We start from the raw sequence: 18,361 nt of genomic DNA on the forward strand, positions 1-18,361 counted from the left end.
GTGTTCCGTGTTAAATGCTTTCTGTTTTGCGATTCGCTCAATACATTTCGATTTAACAGGGTTTCTGAGGTAACTTCCAGCAGCAAAAATTCTCAGCAGAGGACCTGGGAAAATTTCGCAGAGTATGGTCAGTCGGAGCTAAAGTAAGGAAGTCGTTCGTTTCTGCAGTGTTTCACAATACTACCTCTCCCGAGAGCAATCGAACAGACTAAATGTTTGTGCCACAGACTGCGATGGCAAACTCCGCTAAAAAGTAATCCTTTAAAGCCGGTAACATGACGTAATTGGGGTACATCGTGGAAAAAGATACTTCGGTGGACCTCATCCGTGCTCACCACATCGCCAAAATTAAACAAGTCCCGTTCCCCAGCATTTGGCCCCAATCCCTCTAAACGCATCATATCCAGAAACTCACCCAATTACCTTTGCAATTTTCTGAGTGTAATAGCCTCCTCCACTTCCTCTGGTAGATCATTCCAAACACGCACAACCTTCTTTGTGGGAAATGTGCCTCAGGTCCTTTGTCACTTTCAGCCCAATCACCTTAAAGCTATGCTCTCGAGTTTTCAACTCACACCAACTTGGGTAAAACTCAGTTAACCACCCTTCCATAAGGTCATGTTGCAGCTGTTACGCTGCAGGGAAAGTCGTCCAAGCCTATTCCACCTCGCCCTACGGTACAAACATCGACGACAGCTTTGTCTATATTTTGTCATCAATTTAACGTGTCTTTTTTTTTACGTTTTCAAGATGTCAATTACGCTGGACAACAACGAGCTATTGGAAACAAAAAGGTGAAACGTAGAACGGATTCAACTTTCAGTGTTGGACGCCATTGAGTCGCAGCACTGCCGACTCCGGCTTGTTTCTGTAGTGTAGTGGTCATCACGTTCGCCTCACACGCGAAAGGTCCCCAGTTCGAAACTGGGCAGAAACTGCTTTGTTCTTCAACTGCAGCCTTTTACATGGACAAGAGCTGAGCTTTCTTGCATGCTTTCCCATCTGCAAACCTGCCTTCGAATTTCCTTGAACAAATCTGCTCTGGTAGTGAAATGTAATGCAATTCCATTTCATTACAGTGCAAAGCGTTGTTAAGTTTTTCTCCAACCTGGTTCTGATCATATGCCATTCTGTTGGAGAGTGTAGTTACCGCCTTCTGATCCTTCCACGAAAAGCAGTACCGCATTTGCCTTCCTTGCGCAGGCGGCTCGGTTCAAAGACAGGAAAGAAGCAGATGCTCTGGTGTCACAGCGCACCACGAATTCCTGAACTTGTCTGTTTGTCAAATGTACCCCAAGGTCGTCTCAGAAAGACCTCATTTGGAAGCTGTCAATCGTGATTCAACGTGCGAGAATTGGCACCAGATATCCTGAATCATGTTTTGGAGCAATTCGCACGTTAGTGGCTCATTCAATCAGCAACAGCAATGAAAGAAATTGCACTCTCAGAGGAACCTTTCGACTTGCGCATTCCTGGCGTCGCTAGTATTAAGGTCCGCCCCGAGATCTAAGTCATGTTGGAACTGAAACGGAGGAATCGACAGAGAGGCTACAGAATGACATCGCATCCATTTGGTTTTCTTTAAATTACTGACGAGCAGGAAAATGTAAACGGGGAGGGCGAGTGGAGAAGTGAGGCAGTTGCAGCTCTGGTGAAATTCCTTCTTTGTGATTCACTCAGCAACCAGAGACGTGAAGGTGACTCAGGCGTGAAAGCTCTTCACATCGAGAACAAAAAGCACTCAAGGGCAGTTAGCACCTCTTCCGGAGTGGGGGGTGCGGTGAGGTAATTACCTTGTGACTTCTGTTACGATGTTCAGAAACTGCCGTTTTGATTGAGGTGAACAGAAACTGCATTTCTAAAAAGCACCATGGAATTTAACAAAATTTATCGAGTCGCTTGTCGTCGATTCCCACATAGGTTTCCAACGCAGTTGGTATCCATGTGGCTCATGTCCAGGTGTGAACATCTCTGCAGCACATTGCACGGTTAAGGTAAAAGGCAAGGAAAGTCGCTTCTAGAACTGGCTCCGAGGTCAGAGCATCCTCACAATGTGATCTGTCGTTCTCGGATTGTAATGTTACCTCCGGTTTTCGGGTGGAGAACATTCTTTGGGACTCTTATTCTGAAAAAAAAAAACAGACACAGTGACTGAAACTATGCTGCACGGTATGATGTGGATTACGGCCTGCTCAGGTTTGTGCATTTTCCCTGTAGTCCGGTGTGTTTGGTGTTCCGTGTAAACGTGAAAGTCGTCCTGTTTCGAGCAATGGGTGAAATCATTTAGCAAAGCGAGATTCGAAATTGCAGTAATGTCAAGCAGCTCATGGTTATTTGACCAAATCATAAGCGAACCCATATTCTTAAGCACTCACAGATACATTTGTAGCTGAAAAGAGTCTGAGAAGATAGACTCAGTTTACCATTGATTTTTGTCTGGATTGATGGGCTATCAATATCTGCTGCGAAATTGACATTGTAGCTGTGCCAGTCCGAGAGGACATCCCAGCAGCTGTGCGAGTCCGAGAGGAATCATGGAACCCTTATCATGTGACTTTGCATCTGTTGTTATGCAGGAGCACAATTGGAAATACAAGAAAATAAGAAGGCGCGGCCGGCTGGTGGTGTGGCCGAGCGGTCTAAGGCGCTGGATCCAGGTTCCAGTCTCGAAAGGGGCGTGGGTTCGAATCCCACCACTGCCATTTCTGCTGATCAACTCCAACGCTGCAGCTTGTTAAAATGCTGTTTCGGTGCCCACTGTATATTGATGTTGAAAACAAAAGTAAAAGGGGTTTGCTTCCCAGGGAACTAACTGTGGTGTGGGATACTGCCCAATATTTCAAAATGTCTCTACTGTCATGATCGTGTTCGCCTCCCGCTCGGAAAATCGCAAACAGTTCTGCCATCCCAGGCAAGTTGAGCTTTTTGAAAGAGTCGTTTGGAAATGCCCTGTTGTTAGTTGTGAGATTACTTTATGACTCATGCCCTCGGACTGTATCACATTTAGCATTCATGCATCTCTGTGTCTGAAAATGCATGAGATATGCCAGTTTGTTTGTGTTCCGTGTTAAATGCTTTCTGTTTTGCGATTCGCTCAATACATTTCGATTTAACAGGGTTTCTGAGGTAACTTCCAGCAGCAAAAATTCTCAGCAGAGGATCTGGGAAAATTTCGCAGAGTATGGTCAGTCGGAGCTAAAGTAAGGAAGTCGTTCGTTTCTGCAGTGTTTCACAATACTACCTCTCCCGTGAGCAATCGAACAGACTAAATGTTTGTGCCACAGACTGCGATGGCAAACTCCGCTAAAAAGTAATCCTTTAAAGCCGGTAACATGACGTAATTGGGGTACATCGTGGAAAAAGATACTTCGGTGGACCTCATCCGTGCTCACCACATCGCCAAAATTAAACAAGTCCCGTTCCCCAGCATTTGGCCCCAATCCCTCTAAACGCATCATATCCAGAAACTCACCCGATTACCTTTGCAATTTTCTGAGTGTAATAGCCTCCTCCACTTCCTCTGGTAGATCATTCCAAACACGCACAACCTTCTTTGTGGGAAATGTGCCTCAGGTCTTTTGTCACTTTCAGCCCAATCACCTTAAAGCTATGCTCTCGAGTTTTCAACTCACACCAACTTGGGTAAAACTCAGTTAACCACCCTTCCATAAGGTCATGTTGCAGCTGTTACGCTGCAGGGAAAGTCGTCCAAGCCTATTCCACCTCGCCCTACGGTACAAACATCGACGACAGCTTTGTCTATATTTTGTCATCAATTTAACGTGTCTTTTTTTTTACGTTTTCAAGATGTCAATTACGCTGGACAACAACGAGCTATTGGAAACAAAAAGGTGAAACGTAGAACGGATTCAACTTTCAGTGTTGGACGCCATTGAGTCGCAGCACTGCCGACTCCGGCTTGTTTCTGTAGTGTAGTGGTCATCACGTTCGCCTCACACGCGAAAGGTCCCCAGTTCGAAACTGGGCAGAAACTGCTTTGTTCTTCAACTGCAGCCTTTTACATGGACAAGAGCTGAGCTTTCTTGCATGCTTTCCCATCTGCAAACCTGCCTTCGAATTTCCTTGAACAAATCTGCTCTGGTAGTGAAATGTAATGCAATTCCATTTCATTACAGTACAAAGCGTTGTTAAGTTTTTCTCCAACCTGGTTCTGATCATATGCCATTCTGTTGGAGAGTGTAGTTACCGCCTTCTGATCCTTCCACGAAAAGCAGTACCGCATTTGCCTTCCTTGCGCAGGCGGCTCGGTTCAAAGACAGGAAAGAAGCAGATGCTCTGGTGTCACAGCGCACCACGAATTCCTGAACTTGTCTGTTTGTCAAATGTACCCCAAGGTCGTCTCAGAAAGACCTCATTTGGAAGCTGTCAATCGTGATTCAACGTGCGAGAATTGGCACCAGATATCCTGAATCATGTTTTGGAGCAATTCGCACGTTAGTGGCTCATTCAATCAGCAACAGCAATGAAAGAAATTGCACTCTCAGAGGAACCTTTCGACTTGCGCATTCATAGCGTCGCTAGTATTAAGGTCCGCCCCGAGATCTAAGTCATGTTGGAACTGAAACGGAGGAATCGACAGAGAGGCTACAGAATGACATCGCATCCATTTGGTTTTCTTTAAATTACTGACGAGCAGGAAAATGTAAACGGGGAGGGCGAGTGGAGAAGTGAGGCAGTTGCAGCTCTGGTGAAATTCCTTCTTTGTGATTCACTCAGCAACCAGAGACGTGAAGGTGACTCAGGCGTGAAAGCTCTTCACATCGAGAACAAAAAGCACTCAAGGGCAGTTAGCACCTCTTCCGGAGTGGGGGGTGCGGTGAGGTAATTACCTTGTGACTTCTGTTACTATGTTCAGAAACTGCCGTTTTGATTGAGGTGAACAGAAACTGCATTTCTAAAAAGCACCATGGAATTTAACAAAATTTATCGAGTCGCTTGTCGTCGATTCCCACATAGGTTTCCAACGCAGTTGGTATCCATGTGGCTCATGTCCAGGTGTGAACATCTCTGCAGCACATTGCACGGTTAAGGTAAAAGGCAAGGAAAGTCGCTTCTAGAACTGGCTCCGAGGTCAGAGCATCCTCACAATGTGATCTGTCGTTCTCGGATTGTAATGTTACCTCCGGTTTTCGGGTGGAGAACATTCTTTGGGACTCTTATTCTGAAAAAAAAAAAAGACACAGTGACTGAAACTATGCTGCACGGTATGATGTGGATTACGGCCTGCTCAGGTTTGTGCATTTTCCCTGTAGTCCGGTGTGTTTGGTGTTCCGTGTAAACGTGAAAGTCGTCCTGTTTCGAGCAATGGGTGAAATCATTTAGCAAAGCGAGATTCGAAATTGCAGTAATGTCAAGCAGCTCATGGTTATTTGACCAAATCATAAGCGAACCCATATTCTTAAGCACTCACAGATACATTTGTAGCTGAAAAGAGTCTGAGAAGATAGACTCAGTTTACCATTGATTTTTGTCTGGATTGATGGGCTATCAATATCTGCTGCGAAATTGACATTGTAGCTGTGCCAGTCCGAGAGGACATCCCAGCAGCTGTGCGAGTCCGAGAGGAATCATGGAACCCTTATCATGTGACTTTGCATCTGTTGTTATGCAGGAGCACAATTGGAAATACAAGAAAATAAGAAGGCGCGGCCGGTTGGTAGTGTGGCCGAGCGGTCTAAGGCGCTGGATCCAGGTTCCAGTCTCGAAAGGGGCGTGGGTTCGAATCCCACCACTGCCATTTCTGCTGATCAACTCCAACGCTGCAGCTTGTTAAAATGCTGTTTCGGTGCCCACTGTCTATTGATGTTGAAAACAAAAGTAAAAGGGGTTTGCTTCCCAGGGAACTAACTGTGGTGTGGGATACTGCCAAATATTTCAAAATGTCTCTACTGTCATGATCGTGTTCGCCTCCCGCTCGGAAAATCGCAAACAGTTCTGCCATCCCAGGCAAGTTGAGCTTTTTGAAAGAGTCGTTTGGAAATGTCCTGTTGTTAGTTGTGAGATTACTTTATGACTCATGCCCTCGGACTGTATCACATTTAGCATTCATGCATCTCTGTGTCTGAAAATGCATGAGATATGCCAGTTTGTTTGTGTTCCGTGTTAAATGCTTTCTGTTTTGCGATTCGCTCAATACATTTCGATTTAACAGGGTTTCTGAGGTAACTTCCAGCAGCAAAAAGTCTCAGCAGAGGATCTGGGAAAATTTCACAGAGTATGGTCAGTCGGAGCTAAAGTAAGGAAGTCGTTCGTTTCTGCAGTGTTTCACAATACTACCTCTCCCGAGAGCAATCGAACAGACTAAATGTTTGTGCCACAGACTGCGATGGCAAACTCCGCTAAAAAGTAATCCTTTAAAGCCGGTAACATGACGTAATTGGGGTACATCGTTGAAAAAGATACTTCGGTGGACCTCATCCGTGCTCACCACATCGCCAAAATTAAACAAGTCCCGTTCCCCAGCATTTGGCCCCAATCCCTCTAAACGCATCATATCCAGAAACTCACCCGATTACCTTTGCAATTTTCTGAGTGTAATAGCCTCCTCCACTTCCTCTGGTAGATCATTCCAAACACGCACAACCTTCTTTGTGGGAAATGTGCCTCAGGTCCTTTGTCACTTTCAGCCCAATCACCTTAAAGCTATGCTCTCGAGTTTTCAACTCACACCAACTTGGGTAAAACTCAGTTAACCACCCTTCCATAAGGTCATGTTGCAGCTGTTACGCTGCAGGGAAAGTCGTCCCAGCCTATTCCACCTCGCCCTACGGTACAAACATCGACGACAGCTTTGTCTATATTTTGTCATCAATTTAACGTGTCTTTTTTTTTACGTTTTCAAGATGTCAATTACGCTGGACAACAACGAGCTATTGGAAACAAAAAGGTGAAACGTAGAACGGATTCAACTTTCAGTGTTGGACGCCATTGAGTCGCAGCACTGCCAACTCCGGCTTGTTTCTGTAGTGTAGTGGTCGTCCCGTTCGCCTCACACGCGAAAGGTCCCCAGTTCGAAACTGGGCAGAAACTGCTTTGTTCTTCAACTGCAGCCTTTTACATGGACAAGAGCTGAGCTTTCTTGCATGCTTTCCCATCTGCAAACCAGCCTTCGAATTTGCTTGAACAAATCTGCTCTGGGAGTGAAATGTAATGCAATTCCATTTAATTACAGTGCAAAGCGTTGTTAAGTTTTTCTCCAACCTGGTTCTGATCATATGCCATTCTGTTGGAGAGTGTAGTTACCGCCTTCTGATCCTTCCACGAAAAGCAGTACCGCATTTGCCTTCCTTGCGCAGGCGGCTCGGTTCAAAGACAGGAAAGAAGCAGATGCTCTGGTGTCACAGCGCACCACGAATTCCTGAACTTGTCTGTTTGTCAAATGTACCCCAAGGTCGTCTCAGAAAGACCTCATTTGGAAGCTGTCAATCGTGATTCAACGTGCGAGAATTGGCACCAGATATCCTGAATCATGTTTTGGAGCAATTCGCACGTTAGTGGCTCATTCAATCAGCAACAGCAATGAAAGAAATTGCACTCTCAGAGGAACCTTTCGACTTGCGCATTCATAGCGTCGCTAGTATTAAGGTCCGCCCCGAGATCTAAGTCATGTTGGAACTGAAACGGAGGAATCGACAGAGAGGCTACAGAATGACATCGCATCCATTTGGTTTTCTTTAAATTACTGACGAGCAGGAAAATGTAAACGGGGAGGGCGAGTGGAGAAGTGAGGCAGTTGCAGCTCTGGTGAAATTCCTTCTTTGTGATTCACTCAGCAACCAGAGACGTGAAGGTGACTCAGGCGTGAAAGCTCTTCACATCGAGAACAAAAAGCACTCAAGGGCAGTTAGCACCTCTTCCGGAGTGGGGGGTGCGGTGAGGTAATTACCTTGTGACTTCTGTTACGATGTTCAGAAACTGCCGTTTTGATTGAGGTGAACAGAAACTGCATTTCTAAAAAGCACCATGGAATTTAACAAAATTTATCGAGTCGCTTGTCGTCGATTCCCACATAGGTTTCCAACGCAGTTGGTATCCATGTGGCTCATGTCCAGGTGTGAACATCTCTGCAGCACATTGCACGGTTAAGGTAAAAGGCAAGGAAAGTCGCTTCTAGAACTGGCTCCGAGGTCAGAGCATCCTCACAATGTGATCTGTCGTTCTCGGATTGTAATGTTACCTCCGGTTTTCGGGTGGAGAACATTCTTTGGGACTCTTATTCTGAAAAAAAAACAGACACAGTGACTGAAACTATGCTGCACGGTATGATGTGGATTACGGCCTGCTCAGGTTTGTGCATTTTCCCTGTAGTCCGGTGTGTTTGGTGTTCCGTGTAAACGTGAAAGTCGTCCTGTTTCGAGCAATGGGTGAAATCATTTAGCAAAGCGAGATTCGAAATTGCAGTAATGTCAAGCAGCTCATGGTTATTTGACCAAATCATAAGCGAACCCATATTCTTAAGCACTCACAGATACATTTGTAGCTGAAAAGAGTCTGAGAAGATAGACTCAGTTTACCATTGATTTTTGTCTGGATTGATGGGCTATCAATATCTGCTGCGAAATTGACATTGTAGCTGTGCCAGTCCGAGAGGACATCCCAGCAGCTGTGCGAGTCCGAGAGGAATCATGGAACCCTTATCATGTGACTTTGCATCTGTTGTTATGCAGGAGCACAATTGGAAATACAAGAAAATAAGAAGGCGCGGCCGGCTGGTAGTGTGGCCGAGCGGTCTAAGGCGCTGGATCCAGGTTCCAGTCTCGAAAGGGGCGTGGGTTCGAATCCCACCACTGCCATTTCTGCTGATCAACTCCAACGCTGCAGCTTGTTAAAATGCTGTTTCGGTGCCCACTGTATATTGATGTTGAAAACAAAAGTAAAAGGGGTTTGCTTCCCAGGGAACTAACTGTGGTGTGGGATACTGCCAAATATTTCAAAATGTCTCTACTGTCATGATCGTGTTCGCCTCCCGCTCGGAAAATCGCAAACAGTTCTGCCATCCCAGGCAAGTTGAGCTTTTTGAAAGAGTCGTTTGGAAATGCCCTGTTGTTAGTTGTGAGATTACTTTATGACTCATGCCCTCGGACTGTATCACATTTAGCATTCATGCATCTCTGTGTCTGAAAATGCATGAGATATGCCAGTTTGTTTGTGTTCCGTGTTAAATGCTTTCTGTTTTGCGATTCGCTCAATACATTTCGATTTAACAGGGTTTCTGAGGTAACTTCCAGCAGCAAAAATTCTCAGCAGAGGACCTGGGAAAATTTCGCAGAGTATGGTCAGTCGGAGCTAAAGTAAGGAAGTCGTTCGTTTCTGCAGTGTTTCACAATACTACCTCTCCCGTGAGCAATCGAACAGACTAAATGTTTGTGCCACAGACTGCGATGGCAAACTCCGCTAAAAAGTAATCCTTTAAAGCCGGTAACATGACGTAATTGGGGTACATCGTGGAAAAAGATACTTCGGTGGACCTCATCCGTGCTCACCACATCGCCAAAATTAAACAAGTCCCGTTCCCCAGCATTTGGCCCCAATCCCTCTAAACGCATCATATCCAGAAACTCACCCGATTACCTTTGCAATTTTCTGAGTGTAATAGCCTCCTCCACTTCCTCTGGTAGATCATTCCAAACACGCACAACCTTCTTTGTGGGAAATGTGCCTCAGGTCCTTTGTCACTTTCAGCCCAATCACCTTAAAGCTATGCTCTCGAGTTTTCAACTCACACCAACTTGGGTAAAACTCAGTTAACCACCCTTCCATAAGGTCATGTTGCAGCTGTTACGCTGCAGGGAAAGTCGTCCCAGCCTATTCCACCTCGCCCTACGGTACAAACATCGACGACAGCTTTGTCTATATTTTGTCATCAATTTAACGTGTCTTTTTTTTTTACGTTTTCAAGATGTCAATTACGCTGGACAACAACGAGCTATTGGAAACAAAAAGGTGAAACGTAGAACGGATTCAACTTTCAGTGTTGGACGCCATTGAGTCGCAGCACTGCCAACTCCGGCTTGTTTCTGTAGTGTAGTGGTCATCACGTTCGCCTCACACGCGAAAGGTCCCCAGTTCGAAACTGGGCAGAAACTGCTTTGTTCTTCAACTGCAGCCTTTTACATGGACAAGAACTGAGCTTTCTTGCATGCTTTCCCATCTGCAAACCAGCCTTCGAATTTGCTTGAACAAATCTGCTCTGGGAGTGAAATGTAATGCAATTCCATTTAATTACAGTGCAAAGCGTTGTTAAGTTTTTCTCCAACCTGGTTCTGATCATATGCCATTCTGTTGGAGAGTGTAGTTACCGCCTTCTGATCCTTCCACGAAAAGCAGTACCGCATTTGCCTTCCTTGCGCAGGCGGCTCGGTTCAAAGACAGGAAAGAAGCAGATGCTCTGGTGTCACAGCGCACCACGAATTCCTGAACTTGTCTGTTTGTCAAATGTACCCCAAGGTCGTCTCAGAAAGACCTCATTTGGAAGCTGTCAATCGTGATTCAACGTGCGAGAATTGGCACCAGATATCCTGAATCATGTTTTGGAGCAATTCGCACGTTAGTGGCTCATTCAATCAGCAACAGCAATGAAAGAAATTGCACTCTCAGAGGAACCTTTCGACTTGCGCATTCATAGCGTCGCTAGTATTAAGGTCCGCCCCGAGATCTAAGTCATGTTGGAACTGAAACGGAGGAATCGACAGAGAGGCTACAGAATGACATCGCATCCATTTGGTTTTCTTTAAATTACTGACGAGCAGGAAAATGTAAACGGGGAAGGCGAGTGGAGAAGTAAGGCAGTTGCAGCTCTGGTGAAATTCCTTCTTTGTGATTCACTCAGCAACCAGAGACGTGAAGGTGACTCAGGCGTGAAAGCTCTTCACATCGAGAACAAAAAGCACTCAAGGGCAGTTAGCACCTCTTCCGGAGTGGGGGGTGCGGTGAGGTAATTACCTTGTGACTTCTGTTACTATGTTCAGAAACTGCCGTTTTGATTGAGGTGAACAGAAACTGCATTTCTAAAAAGCACCATGGAATTTAACAAAATTTATCGAGTCGCTTGTCGTCGATTCCCACATAGGTTTCCAACGCAGTTGGTATCCATGTGGCTCATGTCCAGGTGTGAACATCGCTGCAGCACATTGCACGGTTAAGGTAAAAGGCAAGGAAAGTCGCTTCTAGAACTGGCTCCGAGGTCAGAGCATCCTCACAATGTGATCTGTCGTTCTCGGATTGTAATGTTACCTCCGGTTTTCGGGTGGAGAACATTCTTTGGGACTCTTATTCTGAAAAAAAAAACAGACACAGTGACTGAAACTATGCTGCACGGTATGATGTGGATTACGGCCTGCTCAGGTTTGTGCATTTTCCCTGTAGTCCGGTGTGTTTGGTGTTCCGTGTAAACGTGAAAGTCGTCCTGTTTCGAGCAATGGGTGAAATCATTTAGCAAAGCGAGATTCGAAATTGCAGTAATGTCAAGCAGCTCATGGTTATTTGACCAAATCATAAGCGAACCCATATTCTTAAGCACTCACAGATACATTTGTAGCTGAAAAGAGTCTGAGAAGATAGACTCAGTTTACCATTGATTTTTGTCTGGATTGATGGGCTATCAATATCTGCTGCGAAATTGACATTGTAGCTGTGCCAGTCCGAGAGGACATCCCAGCAGCTGTGCGAGTCCGAGAGGAATCATGGAACCCTTATCATGTGACTTTGCATCTGTTGTTATGCAGGAGCACAATTGGAAATACAAGAAAATAAGAAGGCGCAGCCGGCTGGTAGTGTGGCCGAGCGGTCTAAGGCGCTGGATCCAGGTTCCAGTCTCAAAAGGGGCGTGGGTTCGAATCCCACCACTGCCATTTCTGCTGATCAACTCCAACGCTGCAGCTTGTTAAAATGCTGTTTCGGTGCCCACTGTATATTGATGTTGAAAACAAAAGTAAAAGGGGTTTGCTTCCCAGGGAACTAACTGTGGTGTGGGATACTGCCAAATATTTCAAAATGTCTCTACTGTCATGATCGTGTTCGCCTCCCGCTCGGAAAATCGCAAACAGTTCTGCCATCCCAGGCAAGTTGAGCTTTTTGAAAGAGTCGTTTGGAAATGCCCTGTTGTTAGTTGTGAGATTACTTTATGACTCATGCCCTCGGACTGTATCACATTTAGCATTCATGCATCTCTGTGTCTGAAAATGCATGAGATATGCCAGTTTGTTTGTGTTCCGTGTTAAATGCTTTCTGTTTTGCGATTCGCTCAATACATTTCGATTTAACAGGGTTTCTGAGGTAACTTCCAGCAGCAAAAATTCTCAGCAGAGGACCTGGGAAAATTTCGCAGAGTATGGTCAGTCGGAGCTAAAGTAAGGAAGTCGTTCGTTTCTGCAGTGTTTCACAATACTACCTCTCCCGTGAGCAATCGAACAGACTAAATGTTTGTGCCACAGACTGCGATGGCAAACTCCGCTAAAAAGTAATCCTTTAAAGCCGGTAACATGACGTAATTGGGGTACATCGTGGAAAAAGATACTTCGGTGGACCTCATCCGTGCTCACCACATCGCCAAAATTAAACAAGTCCCGTTCCCCAGCATTTGGCCCCAATCCCTCTAAACGCATCATATCCAGAAACTCACCCGATTACCTTTGCAATTTTCTGAGTGTAATAGCCTCCTCCACTTCCTCTGGTAGATCATTCCAAACACGCACAACCTTCTTTGTGGGAAATGTGCCTCAGGTCCTTTGTCACTTTCAGCCCAATCACCTTAAAGCTATGCTCTCGAGTTTTCAACTCACACCAACTTGGGTAAAACTCAGTTAACCACCCTTCCATAAGGTCATGTTGCAGCTGTTACGCTGCAGGGAAAGTCGTCCCAGCCTATTCCACCTCGCCCTACGGTACAAACATCGACGACAGCTTTGTCTATATTTTGTCATCAATTTAACGTGTCTTTTTTTTTTACGTTTTCAAGATGTCAATTACGCTGGACAACAACAAGCTATTGGAAACAAAAAGGTGAAACGTAGAACGGATTCAACTTTCAGTGTTGGACGCCATTGAGTCGCAGCACTGCCGACTCCGGCTTGTTTCTGTAGTGTAGTGGTCATCACGTTCGCCTCACACGCGAAAGGTCCCCAGTTCGAAACTGGGTAGAAACTGCTTTGTTCTTCAACTGCAGCCTTTTACATGGAAAAGAGCTGAGCTTTCTTGCATGCTTTCCCATCTGCAAACCTGCCTTCGAATTTCCTTGAACAAATCTGCTCTGGTAGTGAAATGTAATGCAATTCCATTTCATTCCAGTGCAAAGCGTTGTTAAGTTTTTCTCCAACCTGGTTCTGATCATATGCCATTCTGTTGGAGAGTGTAGTTACCGCCTTCTGATCCTTCCACGAAAAGCAGTACCGCATTTGCCTTCCTTGCGCAGGCGGCTCGGTTCAAAGACAGGAAAGAAGCAGATGCTCTGGTGTCACAGCGCACCACGAATTCCTGAACTTGTCTGTTTGTCAAATGTACCCCAAGGTCGTCTCAGAAAGACCTCATTTGGAAGCTGTCAATCGTGATTCAACGTGCGAGAATTGGCACCAGATATCCTGAATCATGTTTTGGAGCAATTCGCACGTTAGTGGCTCATTCAATCAGCAACAGCAATGAAAGAAATTGCACTCTCAGAGGAACCTTTCGACTTGCGCATTCATAGCGTCGCTAGTATTAAGGTCCGCCCCGAGATCTAAGTCATGTTGGAACTGAAACGGAGGAATCGACAGAGAGGCTACAGAATGACATCGCATCCATTTGGTTTTCTTTAAATTACTGACGAGCAGGAAAATGTAAACGGGGAGGGCGAGTGGAGAAGTGAGGCAGTTGCAGCTCTGGTGAAATTCCTTCTTTGTGATTCACTCAGCAACCAGAGACGTGAAGGTGACTCAGGCGTGAAAGCTCTTCACATCGAGAACAAAAAGCACTCAAGGGCAGTTAGCACCTCTTCCGGAGTGGGGGGTGCGGTGAGGTAATTACCTTGTGACTTCTGTTACTATGTTCAGAAACTGCCGTTTTGATTGAGGTGAACAGAAACTGCATTTCTAAAAAGCACCATGGAATTTAACAAAATTTATCGAGTCGCTTGTCGTCGATTCCCACATAGGTTTCCAACGCAGTTGGTATCCATGTGGCTCATGTCCAGGTGTGAACATCTCTGCAGCACATTGCACGGTTAAGGTAAAAGGCAAGGAAAGTCGCTTCTAGAACTGGCTCCGAGGTCAGAGCATCCTCACAATGTGATCTGTCGTTCTCGGATTGTAATGTTACCTCCGGTTTTCGGGTGGAGAACATTCTTTGGGACTCTTATTCTGAAAAAAAAAACAGACACAGTGACTGAAACTATGCTGCACGGTATGATGTGGATTACGGCCTGCTCAGGTTTGTGCATTTTCCCTGTAGTCCGGTGTGTTTGGTGTTCCGTGTAAACGTGAAAGTCGTCCTGTTTCGAGCAATGGGTGAAATAATTTAGCAAAGCGAGATTCGAAATTGCAGTAATGTCAAGCAGCTCATGGTTATTTGACCAAATCATAAGCGAACCCATATTCTTAAGCACTCACAGATACATTTGTAGCTGAAAAGAGTCTGAGAAGATAGACTCAGTTTACCATTGATTTTTGTCTGGATTGATGGGCTATCAATATCTGCTGCGAAATTGACATTGTAGCTGTGCCAGTCCGAGAGGACATCCCAGCAGCTGTGCGAGTCCGAGAGGAATCATGGAACCCTTATCATGTGACTTTGCATCTGTTGTTATGCAGGAGCACAATTGGAAATACAAGAAAATAAGAAGGCGCAGCCGGCTGGTAGTGTGGCCGAGCGGTCTAAGGCGCTGGATCCAGGTTCCAGTCTCAAAAGGGGCGTGGGTTCGAATCCCACCACTGCCATTTCTGCTGATCAACTCCAACGCTGAAGCTTGTTAAAATGCTGTTTCGGTGCCCACTGTATATTGATGTTGAAAACAAAAGTAAAAGGGGTTTGCTTCCCAGGGAACTAACTGTGGTGTGGGATACTGCCAAATATTTCAAAATGTCTCTACTGTCATGATCGTGTTCGCCTCCCGCTCGGAAAATCGCAAACAGTTCTGCCATCCCAGGCAAGTTGAGCTTTTTGAAAGAGTCGTTTGGAAATGCCCTGTTGTTAGTTGTGAGATTACTTTATGACTCATGCCCTCGGACTGTATCACATTTAGCATTCATGCATCTCTGTGTCTGAAAATGCATGAGATATGCCAGTTTGTTTGTGTTCCGTGTTAAATGCTTTCTGTTTTGCGATTCGCTCAATACATTTCGATTTAACAGGGTTTCTGAGGTAACTTCCAGCAGCAAAAATTCTCAGCAGAGGACCTGGGAAAATTTCGCAGAGTATGGTCAGTCGGAGCTAAAGTAAGGAAGTCGTTCGTTTCTGCAGTGTTTCACAATACTACCTCTCCCGTGAGCAATCGAACAGACTAAATGTTTGTGCCACAGACTGCGATGGCAAACTCCGCTAAAAAGTAATCCTTTAAAGCCGGTAACATGACGTAATTGGGGTACATCGTGGAAAAAGATACTTCGGTGGACCTCATCCGTGCTCACCACATCGCCAAAATTAAACAAGTCCCGTTCCCCAGCATTTGGCCCCAATCCCTCTAAACGCATCATATCCAGAAACTCACCCGATTACCTTTGCAATTTTCTGAGTGTAATAGCCTCCTCCACTTCCTCTGGTAGATCATTCCAAACACGCACAACCTTCTTTGTGGGAAATGTGCCTCAGGTCCTTTGTCACTTTCAGCCCAATCACCTTAAAGCTATGCTCTCGAGTTTTCAACTCACACCAACTTGGGTAAAACTCAGTTAACCACCCTTCCATAAGGTCATGTTGCAGCTGTTACGCTGCAGGGAAAGTCGTCCCAGCCTATTCCACCTCGCCCTACGGTACAAACATCGACGACAGCTTTGTCTATATTTTGTCATCAATTTAACGTGTCTTTTTTTTTTACGTTTTCAAGATGTCAATTACGCTGGACAACAACAAGCTATTGGAAACAAAAAGGTGAAACGTAGAACGGATTCAACTTTCAGTGTTGGACGCCATTGAGTCGCAGCACTGCCGACTCCGGCTTGTTTCTGTAGTGTAGTGGTCATCACGTTCGCCTCACACGCGAAAGGTCCCCAGTTCGAAACTGGGTAGAAACTGCTTTGTTCTTCAACTGCAGCCTTTTACATGGAAAAGAGCTGAGCTTTCTTGCATGCTTTCCCATCTGCAAACCTGCCTTCGAATTTCCTTGAACAAATCTGCTCTGGTAGTGAAATGTAATGCAATTCCATTTCATTCCAGTGCAAAGCGTTGTTAAGTTTTTCTCCAACCTGGTTCTGATCATATGCCATTCTGTTGGAGAGTGTAGTTACCGCCTTCTGATCCTTCCACGAAAAGCAGTACCGCATTTGCCTTCCTTGCGCAGGCGGCTCGGTTCAAAGACAGGAAAGAAGCAGATGCTCTGGTGTCACAGCGCACCACGAATTCCTGAACTTGTCTGTTTGTCAAATGTACCCCAAGGTCGTCTCAGAAAGACCTCATTTGGAAGCTGTCAATCGTGATTCAACGTGCGAGAATTGGCACCAGATATCCTGAATCATGTTTTGGAGCAATTCGCACGTTAGTGGCTCATTCAATCAGCAACAGCAATGAAAGAAATTGCACTCTCAGAGGAACCTTTCGACTTGCGCATTCATAGCGTCGCTAGTATTAAGGTCCGCCCCGAGATCTAAGTCATGTTGGAACTGAAACGGAGGAATCGACAGAGAGGCTACAGAATGACATCGCATCCATTTGGTTTTCTTTAAATTACTGACGAGCAGGAAAATGTAAACGGGGAGGGCGAGTGGAGAAGTGAGGCAGTTGCAGCTCTGGTGAAATTCCTTCTTTGTGATTCACTCAGCAACCAGAGACGTGAAGGTGACTCAGGCGTGAAAGCTCTTCACATCGAGAACAAAAAGCACTCAAGGGCAGTTAGCACCTCTTCCGGAGTGGGGGGTGCGGTGAGGTAATTACCTTGTGACTTCTGTTACTATGTTCAGAAACTGCCGTTTTGATTGAGGTGAACAGAAACTGCATTTCTAAAAAGCACCATGGAATTTAACAAAATTTATCGAGTCGCTTGTCGTCGATTCCCACATAGGTTTCCAACGCAGTTGGTATCCATGTGGCTCATGTCCAGGTGTGAACATCTCTGCAGCACATTGCACGGTTAAGGTAAAAGGCAAGGAAAGTCGCTTCTAGAACTGGCTCCGAGGTCAGAGCATCCTCACAATGTGATCTGTCGTTCTCGGATTGTAATGTTACCTCCGGTTTTCGGGTGGAGAACATTCTTTGGGACTCTTATTCTGAAAAAAAAAACAGACACAGTGACTGAAACTATGCTGCACGGTATGATGTGGATTACGGCCTGCTCAGGTTTGTGCATTTTCCCTGTAGTCCGGTGTGTTTGGTGTTCCGTGTAAACGTGAAAGTCGTCCTGTTTCGAGCAATGGGTGAAATAATTTAGCAAAGCGAGATTCGAAATTGCAGTAATGTCAAGCAGCTCATGGTTATTTGACCAAATCATAAGCGAACCCATATTCTTAAGCACTCACAGATACATTTGTAGCTGAAAAGAGTCTGAGAAGATAGACTCAGTTTACCATTGATTTTTGTCTGGATTGATGGGCTATCAATATCTGCTGCGAAATTGACATTGTAGCTGTGCCAGTCCGAGAGGACATCCCAGCAGCTGTGCGAGTCCGAGAGGAATCATGGAACCCTTATCATGTGACTTTGCATCTGTTGTTATGCAGGAGCACAATTGGAAATACAAGAAAATAAGAAGGCGCGGCCGGCTGGTAGTGTGGCCGAGCGGTCTAAGGCGCTGGATCCAGGTTCCAGTCTCGAAAGGGGCGTGGGTTCGAATCCCACCACTGCCATTTCTGCTGATCAACTCCAACGCTGAAGCTTGTTAAAATGCTGTTTCGGTGCCCACTGTATATTGATGTTGAAAACAAAAGTAAAAGGGGTTTGCTTCCCAGGGAACTAACTGTGGTGTGGGATACTGCCAAATATTTCAAAATGTCTCTACTGTCATGATCGTGTTCGCCTCCCGCTCGGAAAATCGCAAACAGTTCTGCCATCCCAGGCAAGTTGAGCTTTTTGAAAGAGTCGTTTGGAAATGCCCTGTTGTTAGTTGTGAGATTACTTTATGACTCATGCCCTCGGACTGTATCACATTTAGCATTCATGCATCTCTGTGTCTGAAAATGCATGAGATATGCCAGTTTGTTTGTGTTCCGTGTTAAATGCTTTC

At 45.5% G+C, this 18,361-nt stretch overlaps 6 non-coding genes across 6 annotated transcripts; all 6 read left to right on the forward strand.

The window, feature by feature from the left end:
• Positions 1–864: 864 nt before the first annotated feature.
• Positions 865–937, forward strand: trnav-cac (transfer RNA valine (anticodon CAC)). The gene has a single exon. It is a non-coding gene; the product is annotated as a tRNA-Val (tRNA).
• Positions 938–3,921: 2,984 nt separating this feature from the next.
• On the forward strand, positions 3,922–3,994 carry trnav-cac (transfer RNA valine (anticodon CAC)). Its single transcript has one exon. It is a non-coding gene; the product is annotated as a tRNA-Val (tRNA).
• Positions 3,995–5,676: 1,682 nt separating this feature from the next.
• Positions 5,677–5,758, forward strand: trnal-cag (transfer RNA leucine (anticodon CAG)). Its single transcript has one exon. It is a non-coding gene; the product is annotated as a tRNA-Leu (tRNA).
• A 2,973-nt stretch (positions 5,759–8,731) lies between these two features.
• trnal-cag (transfer RNA leucine (anticodon CAG)) lies at positions 8,732–8,813 on the forward strand. The gene has a single exon. It is a non-coding gene; the product is annotated as a tRNA-Leu (tRNA).
• A 1,220-nt stretch (positions 8,814–10,033) lies between these two features.
• Positions 10,034–10,106, forward strand: trnav-cac (transfer RNA valine (anticodon CAC)). Its single transcript has one exon. It is a non-coding gene; the product is annotated as a tRNA-Val (tRNA).
• A 7,796-nt stretch (positions 10,107–17,902) lies between these two features.
• trnal-cag (transfer RNA leucine (anticodon CAG)) lies at positions 17,903–17,984 on the forward strand. The gene has a single exon. It is a non-coding gene; the product is annotated as a tRNA-Leu (tRNA).
• Positions 17,985–18,361: the final 377 nt, after the last annotated feature.

Source organism: Chiloscyllium plagiosum, unplaced genomic scaffold (genome assembly GCF_037043375.1).
Source record: "Chiloscyllium plagiosum isolate Xiang-an unplaced genomic scaffold, Cpla_swu_hap1 HiC_scaffold_42, whole genome shotgun sequence".
Taxonomy (NCBI): Eukaryota; Metazoa; Chordata; class Chondrichthyes; order Orectolobiformes; family Hemiscylliidae; genus Chiloscyllium; species Chiloscyllium plagiosum.